Source organism: Schistocerca piceifrons, chromosome 6 (assembly GCF_021461385.2).
Source record: "Schistocerca piceifrons isolate TAMUIC-IGC-003096 chromosome 6, iqSchPice1.1, whole genome shotgun sequence".
Lineage (NCBI taxonomy): Eukaryota > Metazoa > Arthropoda > Insecta > Orthoptera > Acrididae > Schistocerca > Schistocerca piceifrons.
The window spans coordinates 490,314,228-490,325,189 of record NC_060143.1 but is presented as its reverse complement, the minus strand read 5'-3'; positions in this window follow the sequence as shown (position 1 = coordinate 490,325,189).

The following is a 10,962-nucleotide window of genomic DNA, read 5'->3' as shown; positions in this document are numbered from 1 at the left end:
ATTCGCTAATGACATTGCTATTCTTAGTGAAAGCGTAAAAGAATTATAGAACATGTTGAATAAAATGCAGAATTTAGTGATTACAGACAATGGATGGAAAGTAAACCGGAAAATGAAAAAGCAATGAAAAGTAGCAGAAATGAGGGTAGAGAGAAACTTAACGTCAGAAGTGGTGGTCACGAAGTAAACAAAGTCAAGGAATTCTGCTACCTTGAAATCAAGATAAATAAATGTAAATGTCGTGTAACTAGGGCCTCCCGTCAAGTAGATTATTCGCCGGGTGCAAGTCTTTCAACTTGACGCCACTGTAGCGACTTGCGCGTTGATGGAAATGAAATCATGATGAATAGGACAATGCAACACCCAGTCCCTGAGCGGAGAAAATCTCTGACCCAGCCGGGAATCGAACCCGGGCCCTTAGGACTGACATTCTGGCGCGCTGACCACTTTTTTTCCTTTTTCTTTTTGTTCGTTATTGATCGTTGTGTTTGGTAGTTGCGGACGTCGCAAGACGTCCTGTACAAGTTCGGTGGTTGATCGTTCCACTCAGTTTTTTTATTACAGAGGCCAACTGGCTCTCTGACCGAACACGCTGAGCTACCGTGCCGGCTACCACTCAGCTACCGGGGGCGGACGAAATCGAGATAATCCATGACGGGCGAAGCGAGGACGACATAAAGAGCCGACAAGCACAGGGAAAGAGGGCACTCCTGGGTACGAGGAAGCTACTTGTACCAAATGTAGGTCTCAAGCTGATGAAGAAATTCCTAGGAATGTGCGTCTGAAGAACATCACTGTTATCACAGACAGTAGAAAATCCGGAACAGAACTTAAGCGGTTGATATCTGTTACTACAAAATAACACTGATAATTATGGCTGGCTCTGAGCACTATGGGACTTAACATCTGTGGTCATCAGTCCCCTAGAACTTAGAACTTCTTAAACCTAACTAACCTAAGGACATCACACACATCCATGCCCGAGGCAGGATTCGAACCTGCGACCGTAGCGGCCGTGCGGCTCCGGACTGAGCGCCTAGAACCGCTAGACCACCGCGGCCACTGATAATTAGGTGCGTTGATAAGTTAAGGTATGTGGAGGTTCTCCGCAGAATCGATGAAGAAAGGAACATACGGAAAACGCTGACAAGAATAAGGGACAGAATGATAGGACATCTGTTAAGGCATCAGAGAATAATCTCCATAGTGCTAAAGGGAGCTGTAGAGGGTAAAAACTGTATGGGAAGGCAGAGATTGGAATACGTCCAGCAAATAAATGAGGACACAGGATGAAAGTGCTGATCTGAGATGAAGAGGATGGCAGGTCGAACCAAATGACTGATGACTAAAAAGAAGTCCAGTAGAGAAGCATACGACTTTCAGTAGCCAGGTATTTACGTGCGAACAGTATGGATCGACGTTAGGTCGCTCCCAGGACAACGGCGCGCACATGCAACTTTCAATCTTATTGGACTAATAACACTGTCTTTCTGCAGGTACCCTCTACCAACTGCTGTCTCCTGCAGCCTTACTATCACGGGACGCATAGGTGGGAGTGCCGAATGCCTGCTGCCATATACAAGAATAGCTCTTCCACCCCTCCACAGCGATCATTGCACTCCCGACTCGCTACAAATTAAATATAGAAGTGGGATTCGCAATTCCTGTTACAGGCTTCTAGGGTTTGTAGAGAGGACGTAGTAGATGATGTTTCGATAAGGAGCCCGCGTCCAGAAATGTACGGTTTGGATATAAAATCGTTTGGTGGATCAGATCACTTTCAAATTTCCAGCCTCGAGGTATGCACACAAGCTGAAAAGAGTTCGCCGTCGGCATCTCCTGTTGTAATTACGCCGTCACGGAACACCTTCCTCAATCTGCAATAACGGCTACGAGAAACTGGTACGTTCGAATGTGGGAGGGTTGGCTGAGGTACTCCACGGACGCGCTACGCTCTCGACTTTGAAGAGGACGTCCTTCGTCACGGGTAGAACAGAACCCGAGGACAAGTAGAACAAGTACTCGAAATATTGCCCATGACATGTGCAACTGCAGCACACAGATCACAGTTCGCTGTCTCCTCTCTGTGCACACCGCGAAGTGGGAGGTTTGAAAGTGACCCGATACTCAGACTGATTTTACATCCAAACGGTACATTTCCGGACATGGGTTCCTTACCAAATCTTCATCTACTAAGTCCCCTCTACAACCGCTGCAAGCTTGCAACATTGTAACAAGAATTTTGAATCACCCTGTGTACAGCTACAGTAGTAGTCTCGTTTGTCGGATACGACTCGATTTTGGCACCCTGTTCCCTCCTAAAATAAAAATAACTCATTTCTAATATATATTCCTGTACGATTCGAATATCATGTTTCCAACAATAAAAACTCTACGTGTTAACCATAAAGTAATTCAAACAGGCTGTTTTCGCGACTACACATATCCAGTAATGTAATGATACAGTCATGTCCTAATTGTCCTCACTTACGTTAACGCTGAAACTGGTACCCGTCTGCAACAGGTTCGTAGCGCCACTGTTATGCTGAAGATCTATTCTGACGTTCGCGAATGGTACACGAAACAGGGAAATGTCCTTCACCTTATATGGGTCGATAAAGGATTTTTCACTTTGAAAATGGGAATAAGCGACAACCAGAAACGCTTTTGTGACATACGGAATACATCAAAGACAGATTAAAAACAATGACGTACAGCACCGTATGGTACTCAAATGCTTGCCTGATATTAATTTTAGAAAGCCACTTTCCGATATGTGCTTTGATATCGTCTTTGACGTGTGCTCCATGCAAGGACTCTGACGTAACGCTCATTTAGAATCAGCGAAAGCACAGAACTATGTGACATGTTTGTGATGTAACGTAAGGTTTGTCTCACGTGCGTATCTGTGCATCTTATCGTCCAGCCCTTTCTTTACATTGAACCACACGAAATCCTTATTGCGTGTTAGTGGTTTTTCTATTGTAACATTATCCATTCTCTCATTATTTAATAAGATAGAAGTTATACGGAAGTTAATTGCAACTGCAATTTACTCGAGATAATTAGTGTTACGGCAATATAATTTAACGTTTCTTGGGCCTAGGAAATCTACATTTATGTTTAGTTTTCATTTATGTTTGCCTTCACAGATTTGTTGTTGTTCACGGTCGCTCCATTCTCTGTAGAAACTACAGCATAACTACAGCTGGGATTACATTTCTTGAGTGTATTCGTGTGACAATTTGTACACATCACTATTCACATATTAGTACGCTTCACCTTCCTGCCCAATCAATAGCTACTACAACCATCCACGGCTTTGCACCTGCCCTCATATATACAAATAACAACTACCAACTATTTTTATATTGCTACAGTTTTTATTTATCTTCATTTGCATTGAAGAAACGAACTTTTATAAATTTTTCAGTGCGATAATACAATGAAGAGCCAAAGGAACTGGCACACCTGCCTAATATCGTGTAGGGCCACCGCGAGCACGCAGAAGTGCCACAGGCTTACGTGGCATGGACTCAACTAATGTCTGAAGTAGTGCTGGAGGGAATTGAAACGATGAATCCTGCAGGGCTGTCCATAAATCCGTAAGAGCACGAGGGAGTGGAGATCTCTTCTCAATAGCACGTTGCAAGGCGTCCCAGATATGCTCAAAAATATTCATGTGTGGGGAGTTTGGTGGTCAGCAGAAGTGTTTAAACTCAGAAGAGTGTTCCTGGAGCCACTCTGTAGCGATTCTGGACGTGCGGGTGTCGCACTGTCCTGCTGGAATTGCCCAAGTTCGTCGGAATGCACAATGGACATGAACGTATGCAGGTAATCAGACAGGAAGCTTACGAATGTGTCACCTGTCAGAGTCGTACCTAGACGTATTAGGGGTGCCATATCACTCCAACTGCACTTGCCCCACACCATTACAGTGCCTCCAGTAGCTTGAACAGTCCCCTCTGACATGTAGGGTCCATGGATGCATGAGGTTTTCTCCATACGTGTACACGTCCATACGCACGATACAATTTGAAACGAGACTCGTCCGATCAGGCAACGTGTTTCCAGTCATTAACAGTCCAGTGTCGGTGTTGACAGGCGTAAAGCTTTGTGTCGTGCAGCCATCAAGGGTACACGAGTGGGCCTTCCGCTCCGAAAGCCAATATCGATGATGTTTCGTTCAATGGTTCGCAGGCTGACCCTTCTTGATTATCCAGCGTTGAAATCTGCAGCAATTTGCGGAAGAGTTTCAGTTAATTTGCGAGAGAAATGCACTTCTGTCACGTTGAACGGTTCTTCTCTTCAGTCGTCGTTGGTCCCGTTCTTGCAGGATCTTTTTCCGGCCGCAGCGATGTCGGAGATTTGATTTTTACCGGATTCCTGATATTCACGGTAAACTCGTGAAATGGTCGTACAGGAAAATCCCCGCTTCATCGCTACCTCGGAGATGCTGTGTCCCATCGCTCGTGTGCCGATTATGTTGATAACCTGTCATTGTAGCAGCAGTAACCGATCTAAGAACAGCGCCAGACACTTGTCTTATGAAGGCGTTGCCGACCGCAGCGCCGTATTCTGCCTGTTTATATATCTCTGCATTTGAATACGCATGCTTGTACAAATTTCTTTGGCGCTTCAGTGTATATTCCGCATAAGCGAATCACAAATTTGAAATAGATACATATCTTTGTTAAATACAAAACTTTCCTGCACTAAATATCATAAAATATTTAATGTTAACAATAAATTCTAAAATATGCAAATTTCAGTAATATAAATTGTTTTCGTCCACTTCAATGACAATGTTACCAACGCTTAGGTGTTATTATTTTATACAGAGTATTGCCTTTAAAATTGTGGTGGATGTTGTTAATGTGGTAAATGTTTACATTTTGAACATCTGACTACGTTATTTCATAACGTTTTCCAGAAACTTCCATTAGAACATCCCAAATTTCAATCACACCATTAATCGACATCTGATGAGAAAACAGTATTCCATTGTACTGCACTATGGACTCTTATTTCTTTTGCTATGAAAGAATAATTTCAAATGACATCATTTTACGACAGGCTCCACAAAGAAAATTGTTTCAGTACTTAAGGGACTACTTAAGCAAGAAAAGTCTTGCCTAGTCAATTTTTCGTCAGAGGAGACGTCTGTTGGGGAAAACGATTGTAAAAACAACATTAGACAATAATCTTCACACACGTCATAATAAACATATGTGTTATAATACACAATTGTTTACGTTTTCTTTACCTCTGTCTGCTTTGAACGTCAATGATTTAAGGCTGTTCACATTACAAATGTGTCATCTTCACGTGTTTTTGACATTTTCGGTCACCAGCTACAGTTTGGTAATTCAATGCGATCAAGTAATCGTCTAATGCACAACTGACATTTTTTATGTTTGATTGCACTGTTCCTAGCCCCATGGTTGCTTTGAACAGTGTAGTGCTTTACTGGACGTGGTCTTATTGCAGGTGGTACACACTTGCCTTCTTTTGCCTTGCAAACTGATCTACCCAGCCGACTATAGAGGGTGGGGGAATTTACAATTTCACATGGTGCAGCTTGGCTTGTTTAATGTAATAGGAATCATTGGTAGAGAAGAAAGAAGCAATAAATGACCTTTAGATTTTTAATCTGGCACTTAATCACTTAGCCACTGCACCACAAGGTACACTACATACTACACTGGCGTAAACCAATTCAAGGGCTCATTGCCGTAGTCATTCTTGCCATAACCAGCTGGAGTAACGTTTCTCCACCTCAGCTGTGTTGACAAACCAGCACGACTATTTGGTCAATGTTCAGTGGTACTGCTGTAACCTGGTACATGTTGGAGATATTGCACCAAGTGGTGTATGTGACACCAGGGGCTTTTGCTCAACAACAAGCCCGTCCTGAAAAGTATAAATAATAGCTGCCCAACCAGACTGGGATATCGAATCAGCGAGTCATCGAGTCGGTGTACAATGTAACGTGAGCTTGCGCCATGAGGCCACCATCGCTCAACCATCATCCCGATAGAACTGCCTGCCCGGATTCAAGTGCAGCACCAATGGTCCAAGTGCCGAACTGAAGCCTTGTCAGCCACCGGTCCAGTAGGCATCTGCCATACTCTGAAGTATTCATCCAGCCTGCCCTGCCTACCCAGGTTATGCCACCTCAGCAGTAGCTGGCTCGGCACAGGACAGCCACCAGGGTCTCATAAGGCTGTCCCATTGTCGAATCAAGACAGGATTAGTTCCTGCCAGCCACATCTCATCCACACATCGTGCACCATGGTTTCAATGCACACCATCCACCACCAGCCTAATGTAGGCATGAATCTCCTGCAATAAACTATTGGGAAATAAATAAAGGATTCAACTTACTTAAAGGGTATGAAGCACAAGTTTTTAATTTCTAAGATGGAAATGTTAAGTTATGAGTAAATAACAAAGAAAATTGTGAAATGTTAGCAAAATTAGTTGATTAGCTCTTAAGCTGCCCAATTCCAACAATTAAATTGGAATTTCCAGCAATACCACAAAATGTATGGGAAAATTTCACACCAACGGAGCAAGAAACTCATGAAGCCATCAAATCACTCAAAAAACAAAGCAAGTGGTGAAGACTCCATTACAGCAGAAGTATTGAAATTGTTAGAACCAAAGATAATAAATGATCTACAACTGATTTTTGAGAACATAGGGAAAACTGAAAAGATTCCAGAATAGTGGAAAATAGCATTAAACCCCCATTACAAAAATAAGGAGACAAACAAAAATGTCCACAATTACAGAGGAGTGTCACTTCTGCCTGTAGCATACAAAATATTATCAAAGATTCTCCTCCACGTAATAGCAGAAACTTTAGACAAGACTGGGAGATTACCAGGGCAGTTTTCGAAAGAGAAGATCCTGTACAGAACATATTTTTTACTTGAAATGCATAATTCGCCACAGAATGTTAACCATCCCTATAACAGTATCATTTATTGATTCCAAGAAAGCATTTGATTTGGTACACAGAGAAACAATGACAAAATCTTTAGAAAATTTAATGTTGAAGCAAAATTAGCAATCATTCGTGAAACTTTAAAAATCTAAAGTTAAATTTATGGAAGGAGTATATCAGCATTTTTAAATGAAAACCGGTGATAGACAAGGAAGATGGTTTATCACCTTCGATGTTTAAATGCGTTCTAGAAAAAATTGTAAGGATCTGGAATTCGGAGCTAAGAGATCACAAAACTGAACCAACAATTCTAGGAATGAAAACAAATGGAATTAAGGTCAGCCGCCTGGCTTTTGCAGGTGATTTTGCAATACTTTCAGAAGATTTGAGAGACGCAGTTACTCAAATATGTCTTCTTGAAAAAATAACAAATAGAACCGGTCTCAAAATTTCAGCCAACAAAACGAAAAACATGACAAATATGAAAAAATTCACCAAAATTCAATGAAACTCACATAGGTAAAATAGGGTGAGTAAGTAAATTTAAGTTACTCGGTGAATTATACAACAGAATAGACTTTAAAAGTTTGCACTGGATGTAAGAGTTAATAAAATGGAGAGAGCACAAGGTTTGACAAAAATATTTACAACAAGCCATGCATATCTAGAAAAATGAAACGAAAATGCTACACAACAGACTCGGATTCTTAGAAAAATAATGGGTGCAGTAAAAAACTACAGGTACCTGAAAAATGGAAAGTAATGAGGCAATCTAGAAAGAGAAAATATCAGAAGCAATGGCTAAAACAAGGCTAATCTTTTTTGGAAACTTCTACTAAAAGAATGATAACAGGCTAGCGAAACAGATATTCCTGTACTTCTAGAAGAACAAATCGACAATACGATGGATTAGAGTAATAAGGAAAGAACTACAAGGAAACAACACCAAAGAACTGGAAAACAGACAGAAACATTTTTAAAAATAAAATACTAAGTTTGGAAGACTTTTAACGCAGAAGAAATAAGAAATCAGGAATAACATGGACAAAAGAAAGGAAATGACAACATGTGGAGGAAATGAGGGGGTACTGGAAAAACAGGAAACAACAAGGAAAGAATGTCAATGCAGAAATTTAAAAAAAAGGATTCAGCTGTCCAGGACTTGTGCTGCCCAACTACCTCCAGCAGTGAACTCTAGCACCACTTCTACATATGTTACGCTCCTTATTCCCAGTCATAATGTTTGTGCACCTGACATATTGCTTGTTCCTCTTTCATATATATATATATATATATATATATATATATATATAAAAACAAAGATGGGGTGACTTACCGAACAAAAGCGCTGGCAGGTCGATAGACACACAAACAAACACAAACATACACACAAAATTCAAGCTTTCGCAACAAACTGTTGCCTCATCAGGAAAGAGGGAAGGAGAGGGGAAGACGAAAGGAAGTGGGTTTTAAGGGAGAGGGTAAGGAGTCATTCCAATCCCGGGAGCGGAAAGACTTACCTTAGGGGGAAAAAAGGACAGGTATACACTCGCACACACGCACATATCCATCCACACATACAGACACAAGCAGACATATGTCTGCAGAAATATGTCTGCTTGTGTCTGTATGTGTGGATGGATATGTGCGTGTGTGCGAGTGTATACCTGTCCTTTTTTCCCCCTAAGGTAAGTCTTTCCGCTCCCGGGATTGGAATGACTCCTTACCCTCTCCCTTAAAACCCACTTCCTTTCGTCTTCCCCTCTCCTTCCCTCTTTCCTGATGAGGCAACAGTTTGTTGCGAAAGCTTGAATTTTGTGTGTATGTTTGTGTTTGTTTGTGTGTCTATCGACCTGCCAGCGCTTTTGTTCGGTAAGTCACCCCATCTTTGTTTTTATATATAATTTTTCCCACGTGGAATGTTTCCTTCCATTATATATATATATATATATATATATATAGACACACACACACACACAAACGAGAAAGCGCTGGTAAACAGACCCAATAAAAAACACACACACAAATTTCAAGCTTTCGCAAGCCAAGATTGCTTCATCAAGAAAGAAGGAAGGAGAGGGAAAGACGAAAGGATGTGGGTTTTAAGGGAGAGGGTAACGAATCATTCCAATCCCCGGAGCGGAAAGACTTACCTTAGGGGGTAAAAAGGACAGGTATACACTCGCGCGTACACACACACACACACACACACACACACACACACACACACACACACACACACATATCCATCCGCACATATACAGACACAGGCAGACATATGTAAATGCAAAGAGGTTGGGCAGAGATGTCAGTCGAGGCGCAAGTACAAAGGCAAAGATATTGTTGAATGACAGGTGATGTACGAGGGGCAGCAACTTGAAATTAGTGGAGGTTGAGGCCTCATGGGTTGGTTCCAGTGGGAAGTATCCAGATAGCCCAGACGCTGTAACACAGCCAAGATGTGCTGGCCGCGCACCAAGGCATGTTTAGCCACAGGGTGATCCTCATTACCAACAAACACTGTCCGCCTGTGCCCATTCATGCGAATGGACAGTTGGTTGCTGGTCATTCCCACATAGAAGGCTTCACAGTGTAGGCATGTCAGTTGGTAAATCACGTGGGTGCTTTCACACATGGCTCTGCCTTTGATCATGTACACCTTCCGGGTTACAGGACTGGAGTAGGTGGTGGTGGGAGGGTGCATGGGACAGGTTTTACACCGGGGACGGTTACAAGGGTAGGAGCCAGAGGGTAGGGAAAGCGGTTTGGGGATTTCATAGGGATGAACCAAGAGGTTATGAAGGTTAGGTGGATGGCAGAAAGACACATTTGATGGAGTGGGGAGGATTTCATGAAGGATGGATCTCATTTCAGGGCAGGATTTGAGGAAGTTGTATCCCTGCTGCACAGCCACATTCAGAGTCTGATCGTTCCGGACAGTATCCTGTCACAAGTGGGGCACTTTTCGGTTCTTCTGTGGGAGGTTCTGGGTTTGAGGGGATGAGGAAGTGGCTCTGGTTATTTGCTTCTGTACCAGGTCGGGAGGGTAGTTGCGGGATGCGAAAGCTGTTTTCAGGTTATTGGTGTAATGGTTCAGGGAATCAGGACTGGAGCAGATTTGTTTGCCATGAAGGCCTAAGCTGTAGGGAAGGGACCGTTTGATATGGAATGGGTGGCAGCTGTCATAATAGAGGTACTGTTGCTTTTTCGTGGGTTTGATGTGGATGAATGTGTGAAGCTGGCCATAGGACAGATGGAGGTCAACCTCGAGGAAAGTGGCATGGGATTTGGAGTAGGACCAGGTGAATCTGATGGAACCAAAGGAGTTGAGGTTGGAGAGGAAATTCTGGACTACTTCTTCACTGTGAGTCCAGATCATGAAGATGTCATCAATAAATCTGTACCAAACTTTGGGTTGGCAGGCTTGGGCAACCAAGGCGGCTTCCTCTAAGCGACCCATAAATAGGTTGGCGTATGAGGGGGCCATCCTGGTACCCATGGCTGTTCCCTTTAATTGTTGGTATGTCTGGCCTTCAAAAGTGAAGAAATTGTGGGTTAGGATGAAGCTGGCTAAGGTAATGAGGAAAGAGGTTTTAGGTAGGGTACCAGGTGATCGGCATGAAAGGAAGTGCTCCATCGCAGTGAGGTCCTGGACGTGCAGGATATTTGTGTATAAGGAAGTGGCATCAATGGTTACAAGGATGGTTTCCGGGTTTAACAGATTGGGTAAGGATGCCAGGTGTTCAAGAAAGTGGTTGGTGTCTTTGATGAAGGATGGGAGACTGCATGTAATGGGTTGAAGTTGTTGATCTACGTAGGCAGAGATACGTTCTGTCGGGGCTTGGTAACCAGCTACAATGGGTAGCCGGGATGTTTGGGTTTGTGAATTTTAGGAAGTAGGTAAAAGGTAGGGGTGCAGGGTGTTGGTGGGGTCAGGAGGTTGATGGAGTCAGGTGAAAGGTTTTGTAGTGGGCCTAAGGTTCCGAGGATTCCTTGAAGCTCCACCTGGA